A 20,241-nucleotide genomic window follows, 5' to 3' on the forward strand; every position below is an offset into this window, starting at 1 on the left:
AAGGGGTAAAAGGAGATGGCTTTGCCAGCAACTGGTTTTAAATGTCCATCGTAAATACCAATCAGCAGTAACTACCTAACAGTAAAGCTAGGATGCGATTCCTAGCTTCTATCAGGTCAATATGATGCCAGATGCATTCGAATAAAGATCTACATGCTCATACACACACGTGAGGATTGTATATGCACCTTTAAAACCCTTGCAGGATACATGAGCAGCAGGAGGGACTGCACCCAGATGGACACTGCTACAGAGACTTGTACTGTTCATCTCATGTCTACCTATATTGCTTGAAGTTTAGCCAACCATGGGAATATAAGGCAAAACACTGGGCACACGTGATGGTTAAATCTTTGCTTTCTTATTATTACTGCTAAGCATAACATTTCACGTACCAAAGTAAGTCACTGATCCTTTCCTTTTAAGAATGGTATATAAATCTCAAACGGAGAAGGCAATGGCAACCCACTCCAGTACCCTTGCCTGGAAAATCCCATGGACGGAGGCGCCTGGTAGGCTGCAGTCCATGGGGTGGTGAAGAATCAGACATGACTGAGCGACTTCACTTTCACTTTCATGCATTGGAGAAGGAAATGGCAACCCACTCCAGTGTTCTTGCCTGGAGAATCCCAGGGACGGTAGAGCCTGGTGGGCTGCCATCTGTGGGGTTGCACAGAGTCAGACACAACTGAAGCGACTTAGCAGCAGCAGCATAAATCTCAAGTGAGGATACTCAGGACATGGAAGATCCACCTCCTTCAGAAAATGAGAACTCGGATTCCCAGAGGCCTCAGTGAAAGAGCCCTGGGGAGGGAACATGGAAGAAGGGGGGAAGTAAAAGTCCCAGAGGGGAGCCTGCAGGCTATGTGTACAGAAATGGGGCTGGGGCCATTGGCGGATGGATGGGGAGTATGGGTCAAGTCATGGAAATGAGTGCTGAGGAGAACTTGGAGAAAGGAAAGTTAGGATGAACTTTAGAGTAAGGCAGACTACAGATGCTCCATTTAAATGTCTGTGTGTCAAGATGCAAGCCCATAAAAGGTGAATAGGACTCATCAATTTGGGTGGCCATACTGTCACACTGAAGAATTACTTGGTCAAATACTATTTTATCAAATGGATTAGAGTTAGCTAATAGTGTGTAATACGTGAACTGCGAACTTCCAGATGTTCAAGCTGGTTTTAGAAAAGGCAGAGGAACCAAAGATCAAATTGCCAACATCTGCTGGATCATCAAAAAAGGAAGAGAGTTTAAGAAAAACATCTATTTCTGCTTTATTGACTATGCCAAAGCCTTTGACTGTGTGGATCACAATAAACTGTGGAAAATTCTGAAAGAGATGAGAGTACCAGACCACCTGACCTGCCTCTTGAGAAACCTATACGCAGGTCAGGAGGCAACAGTTAGAACTGGACATGGAACAACAGACTGGTTCCAAATAGGAAAAGGAGTATGTCAAGGCTATATACTGTCACCCTACTTATTTAACTTATATGCAGAGTACATCATGAGAAACACTGGGCTGGAAGAAGCACAGGCTGGAATCAAGATTGCCGGGAGAAATATCAACAACTTCAGATATGCAGATGACACCACCCTTATGGCAGAAAGTGAAGAGGAACTAAAAAGCCTCTTGATGAAAGTGAAAGGGGAGAGTAAAAAGGTTGGCTTAAAGCTCAACATTCAGAAAACGAAGATCATGGCATTTGGTCCCATCACTTCATGGGAAATAGATGGGAAACAGTGGAAACAGTGTCAGACTTTATTTTTTGGGCTCCAAAAATCACTGCAGATGGTGACTGCAGCCATGAAATTAAAAGACGCTTGCTCCTTGGAAGGAAAGTTATGACCAACCTAGATAGCATATACAAAAGCAGAGACATTACTTTGCCAACAAAGTTCCATCTAGTCAAGGCTATGGTTTTTCCAGTGATCATGTATGGATATAAGAGTGGGACTGTGAAGAAAGCTGAGTGCTGAAGAATTGATGCTTTTGAACTGTGGTGTTGGAGAAGACTCTTGAGAGTCCTTTGGACTTCAAGGAGATCCAACCAGTCCATTCTAGAGGAGATCAGCCCTGGGTGTTCTTTGGAAGGAATGATGCTGAAGCTGAAACTGCAGTACTTTGGCCACCTCATGCGAAGAGTTGACTCATTGGAAAAGACTCTGATGCTGGTAGGGATTGAGGGCAAGAGAAAAAGGGGATGACAGAGGATGAGATGGCTGGATGGCATCACTGACTCGATGGACACGAGTCTGAGTGAACTCCAGGAGTTGGTGATGGACAGGGAGGCCTAGCGTGCTGCCATTCATGGGGTCGCAAAGAGTCGGAGACGACTGAGTGACTGAACTGAACTGAATAGTGTGTACGTTGTGATATGTCCACTGAGAGATGAAAATGAAGTGAAAGTCTATGCCATTTCTGAAATGTGATATCTGTTTTACACTGTGACATGGAGTCTTTCAGTGTCCCTTCAGCTCTGCAGGAGTTGAAACGAAACAAAGCAATCCTATGCTTTGCAGCCCCAGGGCCCTGGGATGGCTGTAAATGCAGTTGACTGCTCAAGGTGGGAAAAGTGGGGAAGAAGAGAGGAGACCTCAGCATAGCCAACAGTAGACTCATAATCTTGTCCTGAAACTTGGGCTTCCTTCCACTCAGCTGAGTGAGCTGAATCCTGCAAGGCATGCTGTCATCTTGACACCTCTTTCTTCCTCAGCCCCAGTATGGGTCTACCACTGACTCCTCTTGATTTCACCTCGTAAATGTATTTTAGATCCTTCCACTGCTCCCTAGTTCAAATCACATCACTTCTGCTCTGATCCGCAGCCATGCCCTCCAAACTGGTCCCCCAGCATACACAGTAGCCTACTCCCCAATTCATCTTCTCCACCACAGCCAAACAAAATGCTTCATAACAAATTTTCTCCTGTTGACTTCTCCCTGGGACTATCAGCGGCTTCCCACTGCTCCTGGAATAAAGATCTAACCCTATAAGATGGTCTTCAAGGTATAGCTTCACCTGCCCCTTTCTTTCTTCTCTGGACCTCCCATCTGCCTCCCCCAGCAGACGCATCCTGCCTTCTTTCAGCAACCTAAGCAGGTTGCTCCTTCCTGCAGGTTGTTGCTTCCAACAACAGCCTTTGCACATGCTTTTCTGGGACACCATTCTCTGCCACAGTAACGCATCCTGGAGATCTCAGCTCAGGTCACATTGATCACATCTCTACAGAAGGTTTTTGTTGTTACCTATTCTTAGAGGATTACATTTCTATCACTCCAGGACTTAACTCAATTTGAAGTACATTTTCATTAGTGTGACAGTCATTTGCTACTCTTTCCCACTAGATTATAAATTCTATGAGAGCAAAAACCATTTCAATTTTATTTCTCATGATCATATTTCCAGGGCCCAGCACAATGCCTGGCATGTAGCAGGGGCTCACAGGAAGCAATATTTTTAGTGAGACTCCACTTATTGAAGTGTAAGATATCCCTTGGCTGAAGAATCCATAAATCACCCATGCAGGGACCCAGACGTGGCTTATTAAAGACCTGGCTCTGCAGGGGTTCCTTTTTCTACAAGAGGAAGGCCTCCTGAGGAAGCATCAGCCTTCCACACTGATCTGAGATTCTCACTCTTGAAGAAGAAAGAGGATCTGTGCATCGCACACACTGCTTCTCAGCCTCATTAGACTTTTCCTGCAGGGAACTTCTGCCTACTCTCAGATACCAGTTAGATGTTTGCCCTTCCAACTTCCTGCAAACAAAAACACAAACACAAACAAAACCCTGTAGAAACATAACTTGTCATGAAACAGAGCAGAGTTTTAACATAAATATAGAAAAGGTGTTTCACTAATATTGAAATACACTTTAAAACTGTAAATAAAATATTAAATTTCATATGAGTTCTCTTATAGCCTCTATTTTAAAAGAGCTTCAGATATTGGCCGCCTAGAATGCAATGAGCACAGCCTGATGTGTTTTGAGCTAGTCACTATTTTTATGGTATAAATCAGATAAACCGCTTTAGAAGATTCAGTGTTATCTGTCATTCAAGAAAGAGAATATCACATTTAGTAGAATCATTCAGTCAGATTATTTTTAATGAAAGCCTAAAAATGGTAAATATCAGGCTTGTTTTAAAAACAATAACGTAAGTATAATCTTATACCTATACTACTGGAAATACACATAATTTTACTCTCCCATTTGAATTGAGTTGTTAGCCATTAGTCTGCAAAAGGCATCTTTTTCAGGCATAGATCATAGCAGCATCAATTATGAACATTTCCAAGTAGTGGAAAACCCTACTTGGATCTGAAAAGCCATGTATAAAACATTATTCAACATATCGCACCATTATAACATTTAGAAAAAGTTAAAATATTCTTTATGTTTAATGGCATTGGATCAAATATCTAAGCATGGAAGACATGCAAACATAACATCTTCCATTTCACAGAAGCTAAGAAATCAGATGGTGCAAGGCAGGTATCTGCAGAAACACATACAACCAACAGACTACAGCAGGTCACAGCTTCCAGGTTTTTTACTCACGTCTTAGCAGAGAACCTTTTCTGACTAGGGGAAAGATTAGAAATAGAAGGAAAAATTCTCACTGACTCTGTTCTCTCTCCACATTTCGTCTTCTCCCTTTACGCACACAGCCTGACCTCAAAATGTAATTCATTTAATGAAACAAAAGCAAGATTTATTACTGGTTCTCTCTCAACCATGAACATCAGCTAACTGCTTTCAAACAAAGTATGAAAAGGAAATAATAAAATAAAGGCAGTGCTAGTCTATGAATAAATAGACAGTACTGACTTCTTCTGGATATACTTATCAGACAATAATCTAAGTTCATTCTGTGACCAAAATAATTTAAACCCCGTGGTCAAATAGGAACATAAACTCTGTTGATTTATGAGCCCAATATCTTCTGGGATGTGTCACCAATTTATGTGTTATGTCCCAGTGTGTCTGCACCTGGGGTTGGATAGAGGTGAGAGATAATGTGAAAAGGCTTGTAAACAGGCAGCTCCCTGTTGACTACTTGTCTCAGGAAGCTCTCCATGTTAGCTATATATTTCAGAAACTACATGAAGAACAGTGTGCTTACAAATGTGCTACAGGAAGAGTCAACTCTGGAAAATTTAAGGCACTTATGAAATATGCATGATTATACCACACTCAGGGTTAGAGTATCTAGGTTTGAGATCAAAATGAAGTGGGAGCAAAGATTTAAAAGTTTGGAACCATGCGATCAGGACAGCTAGTGGGCCATTTTCATGAAGAGTCAATAATGAACACCGACATTCTGATGCTATGATGTGACCTCTGGCCATGTGTTTATTAAAAGGAATAAAGAATTCCCACTATGTTCATATTTTCAGTTAAACGGAGGTTGATTCAACTCTACTCTGAGATTTAAAAATGATGTCACTGATACTCACAGTCTGGAGGCCAGCATTCATGGTTGGAGGCTGCTCAGACCACTGCTGACTTTTCCCAGCAGTCCTGCCCTCAAGCACACACAGGTACCAACAGCTGTACTGATGCCGTGGGTCCCTCGCCCTCTCTTCATGACAGATTCCTCACTCTGATGGCACTGTAGCAGCACCTAACAATTCACTTCATCTGAACCAGTGGTTTCTAATTTTTTCAGGGCTAGAGACCTTCTTCTTTAAAGAAATCTTAGGTGGAAACCAAACACTGAAGGCTTGGGTTTTCCCAGGAACTAGTGCCAAAGCATAGCCCTGCTCTAAGGATAGATGTTCTTTACTTGGAAAGGACATGAAACTTAACAGTATGAATTTGAACTTAAAATTTAAAACAATTCTTGATATTGACTGTGGATGTTAAAATAAGATACTAATTTTCTAAGGTATGACTTAAAATAACAAATTTACTACTTGAATATGTGATGATTATTAATTTATCTACTCTTTTAATCCAACAACTATTTATTAGCCACTTGCTATAAACCAGACTCTGTACTAAGAACTGGGTACATAACAGTAACTCAAACAGACATGGTCCTTGTTTTTAAGAAGCTCAGAGGTTAATGGTATCATATATCAACTGAGATAAGCCTTATGACAAACAAGTTCAAGTTAAGATGGAAAAATCTGGAGTTTAATTTCTTAAGTAAACACTTCTTCATTAGTTTCCCTTTTATTACTAAACAAACAAACAAACAAACACACACCTTTGTTTTTCCCTTTCTTCCTTCTTTCTTTCTTTGGAAAACTAAAACATGTCCCGGTCTGAAGTATGATCTTGGACTAATCTAAAGCATGTCAAGTATTTTCTTAGGTAGAAGCATATTAACCATATTTCAGCCGTCTTTGCAGATGGAACCACTCTTTTATCTAGTTCTCTCTGCTCTTCTTTTCCTACAGGTACAGAAATTATCTTGAAACTAAATTTTTGAATTTATTCAATACATATTTCCAAAATATTCCTGACATTAAGTAGATGTGCAAATGTGCCACCCATGTGGCTTTAGAAGTTCAAAATATTTAAAAAAAATAGTAATAATTTCCCCTTCTGTTGTGCAGTTTTGAGAAAGTTAAGAGAAAAACAATTCTTTTTTAAACATCTACTGCATCTCAGGTACTGCACTATGATGATTCTAAACATCCTCTCAATTAACTCTTATAACTAATTCATTACGTTAGGTTGTATGGTTTCCATTTTACAGAACTTGGACTCTGACCCCACACCACACACAAAAATTAACACAAAATGGATCACAGCTTTAAATTTAAGACCTAAAACTATAAAACTTCCAGAAGAGAACATAAGAGAAAAATCTCTGTGGCCTTGAGTTCAACAAAGACTTCTTAAAATATGACAACAAAAGCATGATCCATAAAGAACAAATTGATACAAGAAGCTTCATTAAAATTTAAAACTTTTGTTCTTCAAACAGTATTAATAAAGTGAGGACAAGATATAAACTCAGGAGAAAATATTTGTAAATCATATATCTGACAAAGAATTCATACACAGAATATTTTAAAAACTTGATACACAATTTAAAAAATAAGTGAAATATCTGAATAGGCTTTTCAACAAAGGTGGTGTATGATTAGCTAATAAGCACTTGAAAAGATGCTGAAAATCACCAGTCATCAAAGAAATAAAAATTAAAATCACACTGAGATACTACCACACACCCACAAGGATGGTTATTATCTAAAAGACTGACAATACAATGTACCAATGCAAAATGGTACAGTCATCTCAGAAAACAGTTTAGTAGACTGGCTTTACAAAAAGCCAATCATATATTTACCATATAACTCGGTAATCTCACTCCTAGATGTTTATCACAGAGAAATAAAAACACATGTCTACACAAAAACTTGAAAGCAAAGGTTCATAGAAGCATTATTTGTAACAGCCCCAAACTAGATATACTAATCCACTGGATTTACAACCATCAACTGGCAAATGGCTAAACAAAGTGTTATAGTCATACTGTGGAATATTATTCAGACCGAGAGAAAAAAATGCTAAATATCCAGGAAAGGACTTGTACCTAAAATTCACAAAGAACTTTTACAATTCAGTAAACGAGCTTATCACTCTTCCCGTGACATGACTTCCTTCAATCTCTGGTCCATCATCAATTACTTCCATTTCTGAACTTGCATTCAATAACCTTCACTGGGTAATTTTCTTATAACATCTTTCAGATCAGCTCCTAGTTAGGGTGAGAGGATATAAGGAGCATCAGTGATGAAAATATAACACAAATGGACTGGAATGGGGCGTGAATTCCCAAAGCTGAGGTGGCCTCACAGCAAGAGGTGTCTCTTCATCAGCTTGATCTCTAACACTGTAATGTCTCTGTGGCCACTTGACTTGGAAATCCAGGAGCTTCCCAAGAGGTAAAATTTTCATTATATACAGAACATGATACTAAATATAGAAAACCCTAAAGATTCCACACAAAAACTACTAGAACTGAGAAACGAATTCATCAAGGAAGCCGGATATAAGATTAACATATAGAAATCAGTTGCATTTCTTTAACAATGAAATATCAGAAAGGGAATGATTTTTAAAATCCCTTTAAAAATCACATCCAAAAAAACTGAAATACTTAGGAATAAACCCGATCAAGGAGATGAAAGACATATACTGAGAACTACAAAATACTGATAACAGAAACTGAAGATGATTCCAAACAATGAAAACATATCCTATGCTCTTGGATTAGAAGAATTAATATTGTTAAAATGGTCATGCTACCCAAAGCAATGCAGAGTTCATGCAATCCCTATCAAATTATCCATATTTTTCACAGAACTAGAAAAAAATGTTGACTTATAAGTTTAAGTTCAGTCACTCCTCCTGTCCGACTCTGCAACTCCATGAACCTCAGAACGCCAGGCCTCCCTATCCATTGCCAACCCCCAGAGTTTACCCAAACTCATGTGCATTGAGTCAGTGATGGCATCCAACCATCTTATCCTCTGTCGTCCCCTTCTCCTCCTGTCTTCAATCTTTCCCAACATCAGGGTCTTTTCAAATGAGTCAGCTCTTTGCATCAGGTAGCCACAATACTGGCATTTCAGCTTCAACATCAGTCCTTCCAATAAACATCCAGGACTGATTTCCTTTAGGATGGACTAGCTGGATCTCCTTGCAGTCCAAGGGACTCTCAAAAGTCTTCTCTAACACCACAGTTCAAAAGCATCAATTCTTCAGCACTCAGCTTTCTATACAGTCCAACTCTCACATCCATAAATGACTACTGGAAAAACCATAGCCTTGACTAGACAGAACTTTGTGGACAAAGTAATGTCTCTGCTTTTTAATATGCTGTCTAGGTTGGTCATACCTTTCCTTCCAAGGAGTAAGCGTCCTTTAATTTCATGGCTGCAATCACCATCTGCAGTGATTTTGGAGCCCCCAAAAATAAAGGCTGACACTGTTTCCCCATCTATTTCCCATGAAGTGATGGGACCGGATGCCATGATCTTAGTTTTCTGAATGTTGAACTTTAAGCCAACTTTTTCACTCTCCGCTTTCACTTTCATCAAGAGGCTTTTTAGTTTCTCTTCACTTTCTGCCATAAGGGTGGTGTCATCTGCATATCTGAGGTGACTGATATTTCTCCCGGCAATCTTGATTCCAGCTTGTGTTTCCTCCAGCCCAGCGTTTCTCATGATTACTCTGTATATAATTTAAATGAGTAGGGTGACAGTATATAGCCTTGATGTACTCCTTTTCCTATTTGGAACCACTCTGTTGTTCCATGTCCAGCTCTAACTGTTGCTTCCTGACCTGCATACAGGCTTCTCAAGAGGCAGGTCAGGTGGTCTGGTATTCCCATCTCTTTCAGAATTTTCCACAGTTCATTGTGATCCACACAGTCAAAGGCTTTGGCATAGTCAATAAAGCAGAAATAGATGTTTTTCTGGAACTCTCTTGCTTTTTCCATGATTCAGCGAATGTTGGCCATTTGATCTCTGGTTCCTCTGCCTTTTCTAAAACCAGCTTGAACATCTGGAAGTTCAAGGTTCACGTACTGCTGAAGCCTGGCTTGGAGAATTTTGAGCATTACTTTACTAGCGTGTGAGATGAATGCAATTGTGCGGTAGTTTGAGCATCTTTGGCATTGCCTTTCTTTGGGATTGGAATGAAAACGAACCTGAGTTTTCCAAATTTGCTGACATATTGAGTGCAGCATTTTCACAGCATCATCTTTTAGGATTTGAAATAGCTAAATTGGAATTCCATCACCTCTACTAGCTTTGTTCATAGTGATACTTCCTAAGGCCCACTTGACTTTGCCCTCCAGGATGTCTGGCTCTAGGTGAGTGATCACACCATCATGATTATCTGGGTTGTGAAGATCTTTTTTGTATAGTTCTTCTGTGTATTGTTGCCACCTCTTTTTAATATCTTCTGCTTCGATTAGGTCCATACCATTTCTGTCCTTTATCAAGTCCATCTTTGTATGAAATGTTCCCTTGGTGTCTCTAATTTTCTTAAAGAGATCTCTAGTCTTCCTATTCTATTGTTTTTCTCTACTTCTTTGCACTGATCACTGAGGAAGGCTTTCTTATCTCTCCTTGCTATTCTCTGGAACTCTGCATTCAAATGGGTATATCTTTCCTTTTCTCCTTTGCTTTTCACTTCTCTTCTTTTCACAGCTATTTGTAAGGCCTCCTCAGACAGTCTTTTTGCTCTTTTGCATTTGTTTTTCTTGGGTCTGGTCTTGATCCCTGTGTCTGGTACAATGTCATGAACCTCCATCCATAGTTCATCAGGCACTCTGTCAGATCAAATCCCTTGAATCTATTTCTCACTATCATAAGGGATTTGATTTAGGTCATACCTGAATGGTCTAGTGGTTTTCCCTACTTTCTTCAATGTAAGTCTGAATTTGGCAATAAGGAGTTCATGATCTGAGGCACAGTCAGCTCCTGGTCTTGTTTTTGCTGACTGTATGGAGTGTCTCCATCTTTGGCTGCAAAGAATATAATCAATCTGATTTTGGTGTTGACCATCTGGTGATATCCATGTGTAGAGTCTTCTCTTGTGTTGTTCAAAGAGGGTGTCTGCTCTATGACAAGTGCGTTCTCTTGGCAAAACTCTATTAGCCTTTGCCCTGCTTTATTCTGTACTCCAAGACCAAATTTGCCTATTACTCCAGGTATTTCTTGACTTCCTACTTTTGCATTCCAGTCTCCTATAATGAAAAGGACATTTTTGGGGGGTGTCAGTTCTAAAAGGTCATGTATGTCTTCATAGAACTGTTCAACTTCAGCTTCTTCAGCATTACTGGTCAGGGCATAAATTTGCATTACCGTGATATTGAATGGTTTGCCTTGGAAATGAACAGAGATCATACTGTTGTTTTTGAGATTGACTTATAGGGAACCATAAAAGACCTAGAATTGTCAAAGAAATCTTGAGGAAAAAGAAAGCAAGAGGCATAACCATCCCAAACTTCAGACACTACTACAAAGCTACAGTAATCAATAGTGGGGTATTGGCACATAAATGGACATATGGATCAATGGAAAAGAACAGAGAGCCCAGAAATAAACCCAAACATCTACAGTCAATTAATTTTTGACAAAGGAGGCAAGAATATACAATCAACAAAAGATAGTCTCTTTAGCAAGTGGTGTTGGGTAAGTTAGGGCTCTCCTGGGGGCTCAGCTGGTAAAGAACCTGCCTATCAATGCTTGAGATTAAAAAGATCCAGGTTTAAAAAAAAAAAAAAAAGATCCAGGTTTGATCCCTGGGTCAGAAATATCCCTTGGAGCAGGAAATGGCAACCCATCCAGTACTCTTGACTGGAAAATTCCAGGGATAAAGGAGCCTGGTGGGCTACAGTCCATGGAGTCATAAGTTGCAGAGTCCCATGTGAATCAATGAAATGAGAACACACCTTCACATCATACACAAAAATAAGCTCAAAATGGCTTAAAGACTTAAATTTAAAAGAGGACACCATAAAAATCCCAGGAGAGAACACAGGCAAAACATTCTCTGACATAAATCAAAGCAATGTTTTTTTAGGCCTGTCTCCCAAGGCAACAGAAATACAAGAAAAAATAAACTAATGGCACACAATCAAACCTATTAGCTTTTGCATGACAAAGGAAACTATAATAAAAATGAAAAAACAACCTACGGAGACTAGGAGAAAATATCTGTAAATGATATGACCAACAAGGCTTAATTTCCAAAATATACAGAGAGCTTATACAATTTAGTATCAAAAACGAAACAACTCAATCAAAAAATGTGCATAAGATCTAAATAGACATTTCTCCAAAGACAACATCAGGTGGCCAATAGGCACATGAAAAGATGCTCATCTTCGCTAATAAGTAGAGAAATGCAAATCTAAACTATAACAAGGGATCACTTCACAGCAGTTAGAATGGCCATCATTAAAAATCTACAAATAACAAATGCTGGAGAGAGTATAGAAAAAAGGGAACCCTCCTCTGCTGTTGGTGGGAGTGTAAACTGGTGAAGTCACTATGGAAAACAGTATGGAAATTCCTCTAAAAACTGAAAAAACAAAACTATAATTCAAAAAGATGCATGTACCCCTATGCTCATAGCAGCACTATTAACAATAGTCAAGGCATGGAAATAATCTAAATGTCCATTAATAGATGAATGGAAAAAAAAGATGTAATATACATATAATTCAACACTACTCAGCCATAAAAAGGAAGGAAATAATGCCACTTGTAGCAACATGGATGAACCCAGAGATTATTATACTAACTGAAGTAAGTCAGAAAGAAAGACAAATGCCATATGATATCAAGCATATGTGGAATCTAAAATATGACACAAATTAACTTATTTATACGGTAGAAATGGACTCGAAGAAATAGAGAATAGACTTATGGTTGCCAGGAGGGAAGCAAGTGTGGAACAGATGGATTGGGAGTTAGGGATCAGGAGACACAAACTATTATATATAGAATGGATAAACAACAAGGTCCTACTGTATATCACAGGGAACTGTATTCAGTATCCTGTGATAAACCGTAATGGAAAGAATATATAAAAGAATGTGTATCTATGGGTCTATCTATCTATCTATATATTGAATCACTTTGCTGTATGGCAGAAATTAACACCACATTGTAAGACACCTATACTTTAATAAAATTTTTTAGAAACTTGAAAAAGCCATGAGCTTCCCAGAATTCCATGGTATAGAATATTTCTGATAATTTTTTTTTAGTGTTTCAAACCCACTTGGGTACTTTATTTTGCCTCCAAAATACCCAGAATCACTTCTTCACCTATGCTTATACATCCTGAATCCCCTATGCTACCTAAAATAGCACTGAATATATAGGTCAAAAAGAATGATATGACTGGATATTCCCAAACACAGATAGATTTGGATCATGCCACCCTTGGGGTTAAACCCTGAATTGAGATGTGACGTGCTAAGTTGCTTCAGCTGTGTCCGACTCTTTGTAACCCTATGGACTATAGCCAGCCAGGCTCCTCTGTCCATGGGATTCTCCAGGCAAGAATACTGGAGTGGGTTGCCATTTCCTTCTTCAGGAGATCTTCCCAACCCAGGGATTGAACCTGTGTCTCTCACATCTCCTGCACTGGCAGGAGGGTTCTTTACCACTAGCACCACCTGGGAAGCCCACTGAGAAGAGATGATAAAGTCCTGGAAATTAATAACAGTGCCCTCAAGTTCAAGGTAGTTATTGTGATTTTGTTAGAGTGAAGATGGAATGCTATATACCTTTAAGTTCCCTTGGAAAGACAAGGATGGGAAAGAATTGTCTCCTGGGGAGAAGTTCCTCAAACCAATCACCTTGAGATATTGCCAAAAGAGAAATACCGCCAAGTGAAAGAGGTATATATTTGAAGAAAAACATAATTAACTAGTTTCCCTGAAGACACCTTGTCAGTCTCTTGAGTGGAGTATCAGGGCAATGACATACTTTTCTTCAGAGGTTCACCAGTGCTAAATGGACACTGTCAGTATGATGGCTACAGAATCAAGGGTAGAGATGCATACAATTTATAAAAGACAAAGGGAGTCCAGCACAAATAAGGACTTCAACATTTCATTAGTATGCCCTGGCTTTAAGGCAAAAAGCCGCCCAAGAATGACAAAAGAATAAAATTCTAGGGATTGGTAAGTACCCACCTCCACCAACTTGAGACAGTTCATGAAACTTATAAAACTAATCAGAGCCTCAGTGAAGAGCACACAATTTAGAGTTGAAGAATCAGATGAAAGCTGACCTTAGTTAGAAGCCCCAGCCCAGCAACTGCAGGTTCAGTCTTCAAAGATATAACCAGACTCTATGCCTCTGAATGGCCTGAGGTTCTTTAGTTTTTTAAGTCAACTTCTAGCCAATACACTAATATTATTCCCTCTTGGTGGGTAGAGAATTCTATTTATTTACATATCAATTAAAATGTATTTAAATACATAGTATATTTAATAGATCACCCAATGTAAATTGTATTTATATAAAGCCACAGTAAAATATTTTGTAAATATTGTACTGCTGTATGTGTTGTTTGCTTTTTGAAATAGAATTTGAACTACTAAATTAATGTTAGACTTATCAGCATTATGGGCATTGAGTGAGTTAAAAAAATTATAACATTTGTGAGAACTTTATATATTAAATCTATAAACACAGTCAAGATGTACAAGGAAATTTGATTACTTAAATGTAAAGTGGTGAGAATTTCATCAGTTCATTTATACATTATAAAATATTAATCAAGAAACAAATGACTTTGTTCTAAATGTTTATGTAAAAAAATCATTATATGCATAAATAAGACAATTTGTTAGCTGAATTTGAAAGCTTAAAAAAAGTAAGTTTTAAACTGTTGATTAAAATCAAGGTAATAACAGATTTTTTTTAATATGTACAAAAGGCAAGGATATAAAAATCAATAGGAACTTGGCAGACTCTCAACTCTACAGCCAGGAAAGAGAAGCAAGGGTGTCCCTCTCGAGCAGTTAAATGCCCCATGGGCCACACCTATAGAATCCTAAACCGATAAAAGTCCCTGGAGCCTTTTCTGGCAAATTTCCATTCATTCTAGAAGAACTAGGACTGGTGAGTGACAATTAGTCTGGAGCATACATAACACAGATGGGCTGGGGTGGGGTATGCCTTTCACCTAACTTAAAAATCCAGGTTACTTTAAAATCTATGTGCCAATAGGAATTAAAAAACACTTCCCAGGACCCTATAGCAGAGTTTTCAGGAAAACATTTTCTTAGCTTCTCACTCCCCACCCCAACATATTCCTTTGCCTCCTGAGCATCCAGAGTTACCCCTACACCTACACTTGCCAAGTGGGGACTTGTGGGAGTGCTGAACCCTGAGCAGTTAGGTACAGGGTCTTCTATGACAGTAACGCTAAGTCACAGAGAGCATGGAGGCAACAAACAGTGGAAGGCAGGGGATCAGCCTGCATTCTGGTCCTGACTCTTGCCACCCCTAGTTTGGGGAGCTCACACAAATCAAAAGGTTTTGTAACCTGGCAAGTATTACATCTATGAACTGAGCACAAACTTACTCTAGAGCAAGGTTTGTCATGAAAAGTCAATAAGTATTAATAGCACTTTAAACATGCTGAAAAATACATGCATAAATGCGAAGAATAAATGCAAAAATACATGCATAAATTTATTATAAAGTCTAAAGACACCAGGACTGCTTTACAAGTGGAAAAAATAAGCTAAAGTCTCACCTATACAGACACTCATTTAACCTAATAAGTTGGAACAAAGTACTAAGTACACATCTTCTAACCAAATTTCATCAAGACCAGAAAGGGCAGCATAAACTAGATGGGAGAGGAAAAAGACATTTAGCTCATTTAGTCCTTTCAATAATCTCAGAAGGTATAAATTATTCCCTTTTTAGTGGGGAAACAAAAAAACTGAGGCTTGAAAGTTTGAGCAACTTGTCTATAACTGAGAAAAAATTAGCTTTAAGAATTTTGGTTTCCACTGTACAGCCCACAGAAACTAAAGGCCATGACAATCCATCCCTCATATCTTGAAGAGTATAGTTCTTGTGCTTTTTTTCACATTTCATTTCAACGGATGCTGAAAAATGTAGCAAGTCCTCATGGAAATTTCAGTGATGGACTCCTGCTGTCAAATTTCTAAATGGTCCTGTTTCTCTTCTCAAGCCAAGTGGTGAATGTTAAGTGCTGGTCCTAAAACCATCCAGATCACACTGCACCATCCTCCTCCCCTGAAATGAGTTCCAAGTGCAGACGAAAGCAAGCAGCCATCATTCTAGTGTCATCACGGGCATGCCAGAGGATCTCAAGTTTTAGCAAAGGTGAACAGGGGGCCCTGGAATCGCTTTGCTCATTGAATTCTCTTCAGTGGGCAACTTTCGTTCCCATCAAAATAGTAGGAGACAAAAAAAATTCATCAACAAGTGTGCTGCAATTTCATAGACTGACGGAGGCATGTAGCAATGCATCTTTTATTACTTCCCCTGACAGCTACAGATTGCATGCTGAGTTTAACGGGACTGATACACACATTCTGCAGGTGTACTGCTGAGACGAAATATTTGGGACATTTTTCTGGCTATCACAGAAATCAAGCACCTAGGTCTGGAAAGAAATTTTCAGGTAGTCCAAAGAATGTTTCTCCCTACAGTTTCAAACACTCCCTTCTAGTCACATAACCCTAACAAAGGTATTTTAATGCACAGTAAATTTATTTTCAAACATGAATAGACAAGCCGGCATTAAATGTTTCTCTTCTGGAGGGATGATAAAGTGATTCAAAAAATAAGGGAATGTATTTCTTTACTAAAGCATCAGGCTTCATAAAAGACTATCAGTTCAGTCGCTCAGTCGTGTCCGACTCTTTGCAGCCCCATGAATTGCAGCACGCCAGGCCTCCCTGTATTTCTATGTAAATATACACTTTGGGATAATTAAGCTCATTGTTCTAGATTTTATTTTTATAGTTAAGAATCTGAAATTGTGTTTTACCTTCATGGCAGTTCTAGCTGGCAAGTACCCACAGCTTAGAGAGTCTAGTTCTTCACTAGCCAGTCACACTGACATTTAGTTGCATTTGATGAAAGGGCCTTCTCAGCGGCACTCACACTCGATAAGCACATTGGGCAGATTAGAGAGCTTTCAGACAAACAGAAGAGAAAATCATCTTCTACCTCCAGTTTCAGGCGGCACAGGTATATCATCTTAAAAAAACGAGGTTTCTCTGAGGAATATGGACTATGTTTCCACCCAAATAACTACTCTGCCATGATCTGCAAGATGCTGAGACAGAAACAAAGCTGGTCACATTTTTCTTATCTCCTGATTATCTCCACGTTAGGGTCCCAAGTGGGGTTCCCACCTCCCAAAAGACAGCGCTGATGTCAATGGAGAGCAAAAGTGGAAGTGGGATGATCATAAGAATTAATCCACATGGGCCGAAAAATGGTGATATAAATGTATTTACATAATATCATATATGGGAATAAATAATAAACATGTGAGTATATTTACAACACACTTCATTACACACATTATGTTTTGAAATATAACATCAAATTCCCCATACCAAACTGAAGTCTAGTTGACATACTATGAGGGCATTTAATCAGGCAGCTTTCATTAATGTAAGTCAGAAACACAGATCCCAAACAATCCCCAGAAGTTCTTTAAATTTAAAAAGCTTGCTTCAGAAAATCCATGACATTGTCTTTTGGGAATCTGGATGATGACCAGGACAGAGCACAGAGCTAGTGGAGTTGATCTGCAGAGTGCTGCGAACCAGCCAAACTGTGGCTGCCTCACAGAAAGGGAAGTTACACTCTGCCTCCAACTCAGAGCTTCCGGCAACACAAGGTGAACAGTCTCCTTCAACACCCCAGGACAACGTATTTGTGGTGTTTAATTTTATGCATCAACTTGGCAGGGCCATGGGTGCCCACATGTTTGGTATTTGGTCAAATATTATTCTAGGTGAGTCTCTGAGGATGTTATTGGATGACTTAGTGACTGAATTGACAGACAAAACAGACGATCCTCCCTAGGACCCATTCAGTCAGAGAACAAAAAGGCTTATTCCAAATAAGGGGGAATTCCTCCTGCCTGACTGGCTTTGAGCTGGGACTCAGCTTTTTCCTGACTTTGGACTTGATGCTCTTCCTGGGTCTTGAGCCTCTCCTGTCTCCAGTCTGCTGACTACACATCCTGGGACTTCTTGGCTTTCATAATCAAATGAGCCAATACCCTTATCAGAAATCATATATATTACATATACTTACTTGTAATATATTAAACACACACAAGCCTCTTATTTAAGGGTCTATTTCTCCAGAGAACTCTAATACCATATTATAAGGAAAAATAAAACCTTCCTCATGGAGCAACCAAATAAAGACATCTGGAGATGTCTCTTTCAGCACTAAGAGAACAAAGCGGAAGAGGCCACAGCAGCCAACAAACAGTGACGTTATGAGAAAGTGTGTATAACTTGAAAATACAGCATCACTAAAATGTTCCTACTTGGTTGGTCTAAGAGGCCTGGAACAGGTAACCAAAAATGTACCAGATGGGAAAGGATGGTAGGGAGTTGTCGAGGGAGGAAAGGCTGGATCAAAGAGAGAAGACCTGCTCAAAGATGAGTTGCTTTTTCCCTGAAAAAATTATCCTTCATGCAAATTCATACAGCAGCCCCTGCTCCAATCTCCTCTAACTCATATCACTGTGAGCACTGCCACTCCCTCCAAGGCTAGAGTTGGGGACACGCACACGTACACACACACCCCAACTGCTAAACCTCAAGCCTTTATCATGTATGCTAAGTAATAGCTAATCGAGTTGTAAAGAATTTCTGCTCTTTTATTCTTGTTGATTTAAATGCCAAGGTGTTTCTGAACTACCTCACAAATTTTTGTTCTCACAACACCCACAAATACTTCAAACCAAACTTGATTGGGTTCACAGAGAGTAGGGGCTAAAGGTATCAAAGGAAAGACTTGCGGATTCAGAAAACTCCCAGGATCACAGCCACTCTTTTCCAATGCTCAAGCTGAAGACTTTCCAAGAAAGCTTATGACTGACTGGGTGTGTGGAGGCTCGTGACGTGAAAGGAAATTTAGGATTCACTACATACTATCATGGATAAAGACCTAACTATTTGCTCAGGTTTGGGGGTGAATGCTCACAACTCTTTTGCTCTATCCCCTGCAGGCTCCCCAGCAAAGTTTTCTGTCTTTGGCCAGCTCAATATTGTCAGCCTGCACAAAAGGAGGCAGATTCTGAGATAAGTGTGTAACTGGGCAGGTCTGACAAGCACCGAGGGGCTTGAGTTGCTTGTGTGTTTCAGTACCTCTCTCGCCTTCTCCCACTTTGAAAGTCCTTTTTCTTCCCAGAGGTTAAGAACAGAGGCTCTGGAGCCAATCTCCTGGACTGAACACTCTTTCTGACACTTACTAGCTGCATATCACTGTGAGAAAGTTATTTACTGCTTTGTGACTCAGTTTTTTTTCAGCAGCCAAATGTAGAAAACAGTAGTAACTAGCACGCAAGACTGTGAGGGTGAAATGATTCCCATGTGTCAAGCTCCTGAAGCAAACCTGGCACGTGATGCATCTCCATCAGTGCCAGCCCTACTGACCCTGTAGAATCTCGGACCCAGTCTCCTGATCCCCGCAGTGGGGAAGCTGCTTCAGACTCGTCTATAGCATTTACCGTGCTGTCTGGAAAGCACCCATTTATCAGCCCACATCCCTCCAGACTGAAAAGGAATCACACCTTTTTGCCAGCACCCAGTGCAATGCTTAGTACACAGCAGATACTGTGTCTGGGGACTGCGCACTTGACGGGAGGGCCTAGGCTAGCAAGGCAAGCATGTGACCTAAAGGCTGCTGCTTATGAAGAGCAACATCAGTGCAGCAAAGCTCCAGGGAGAATTCTGCAAAAAAAAAACCAAAAACCCCACAATTCACCCTTAGGGTGTAGGGTCAAGTCCTGGGATTTTTAACTTCTTTAAATCATTTGCTTTGAAATCTTTCAAATAAGGTAACTTTTGTTTACATACTTGTCCCTCTTAAAGGCATAGAGAAGTAAGCTTAACAAAGAGCTGACTGAATCAATGTTTCTGCTGCCCCAGGAGACCAAAATTCTGGAAATGTTTATGAACAATCTCAAAAGGTTACATTTAATTATCAGTTATGCAAAATACATACTTATTACTCTTAAAGAGTAACATATTTCCAAATACAAACAAGGGCAAAGCATCCCAGACTGAGGACAAGGCAGAAGTTACAACTACATTACTGAGGCCTGGCTCCTCAAATGGATACTTGCCGTAAATAAACAAGGGTAACAAGATGGCTGGAAGACTAACCCTGATCTGAGTTTCAAAAAACCTTCTGCTGAAACTGCTTTTCTTGTGAAACATCCTGCTCAAAAGCAGGACCCTGAGACACATTCAGAGTTCCTCTGAACAACACCCAGGGTGTTCACTGAGGGGCCAGAGGAAGGAGACAGACAGACAGGCACGTATGGGTCCCCTTTCAGACCACAGTTAAGAAACTCAATAAAAGAGCCTTTTGCTTGTGTGATTTTTGTTATTCCCATATGAAACATGCACAGATGTTTCTGTCAGATTACAGATGTCACTGTCAGGTCAGATTAATAAAAGCCATATTCTCCAGCCAAGCATAAAGAAAAAAAAAGTAAT

At 39.7% G+C, this 20,241-nt stretch overlaps 1 protein-coding gene across 2 annotated transcripts in view; it reads right to left on the bottom strand.

The window, feature by feature from the left end:
- Positions 1 to 20,241, bottom strand: part of KDM4C (lysine demethylase 4C) — a 400,467-nt gene that overhangs the window by 27,784 nt on the left and 352,442 nt on the right. The gene's annotated exons all lie outside the window — the stretch shown is intronic.

This window comes from Capra hircus, chromosome 8 (assembly GCF_001704415.2).
Source record: "Capra hircus breed San Clemente chromosome 8, ASM170441v1, whole genome shotgun sequence".
NCBI classification, from domain to species: Eukaryota; Metazoa; Chordata; class Mammalia; order Artiodactyla; family Bovidae; genus Capra; species Capra hircus.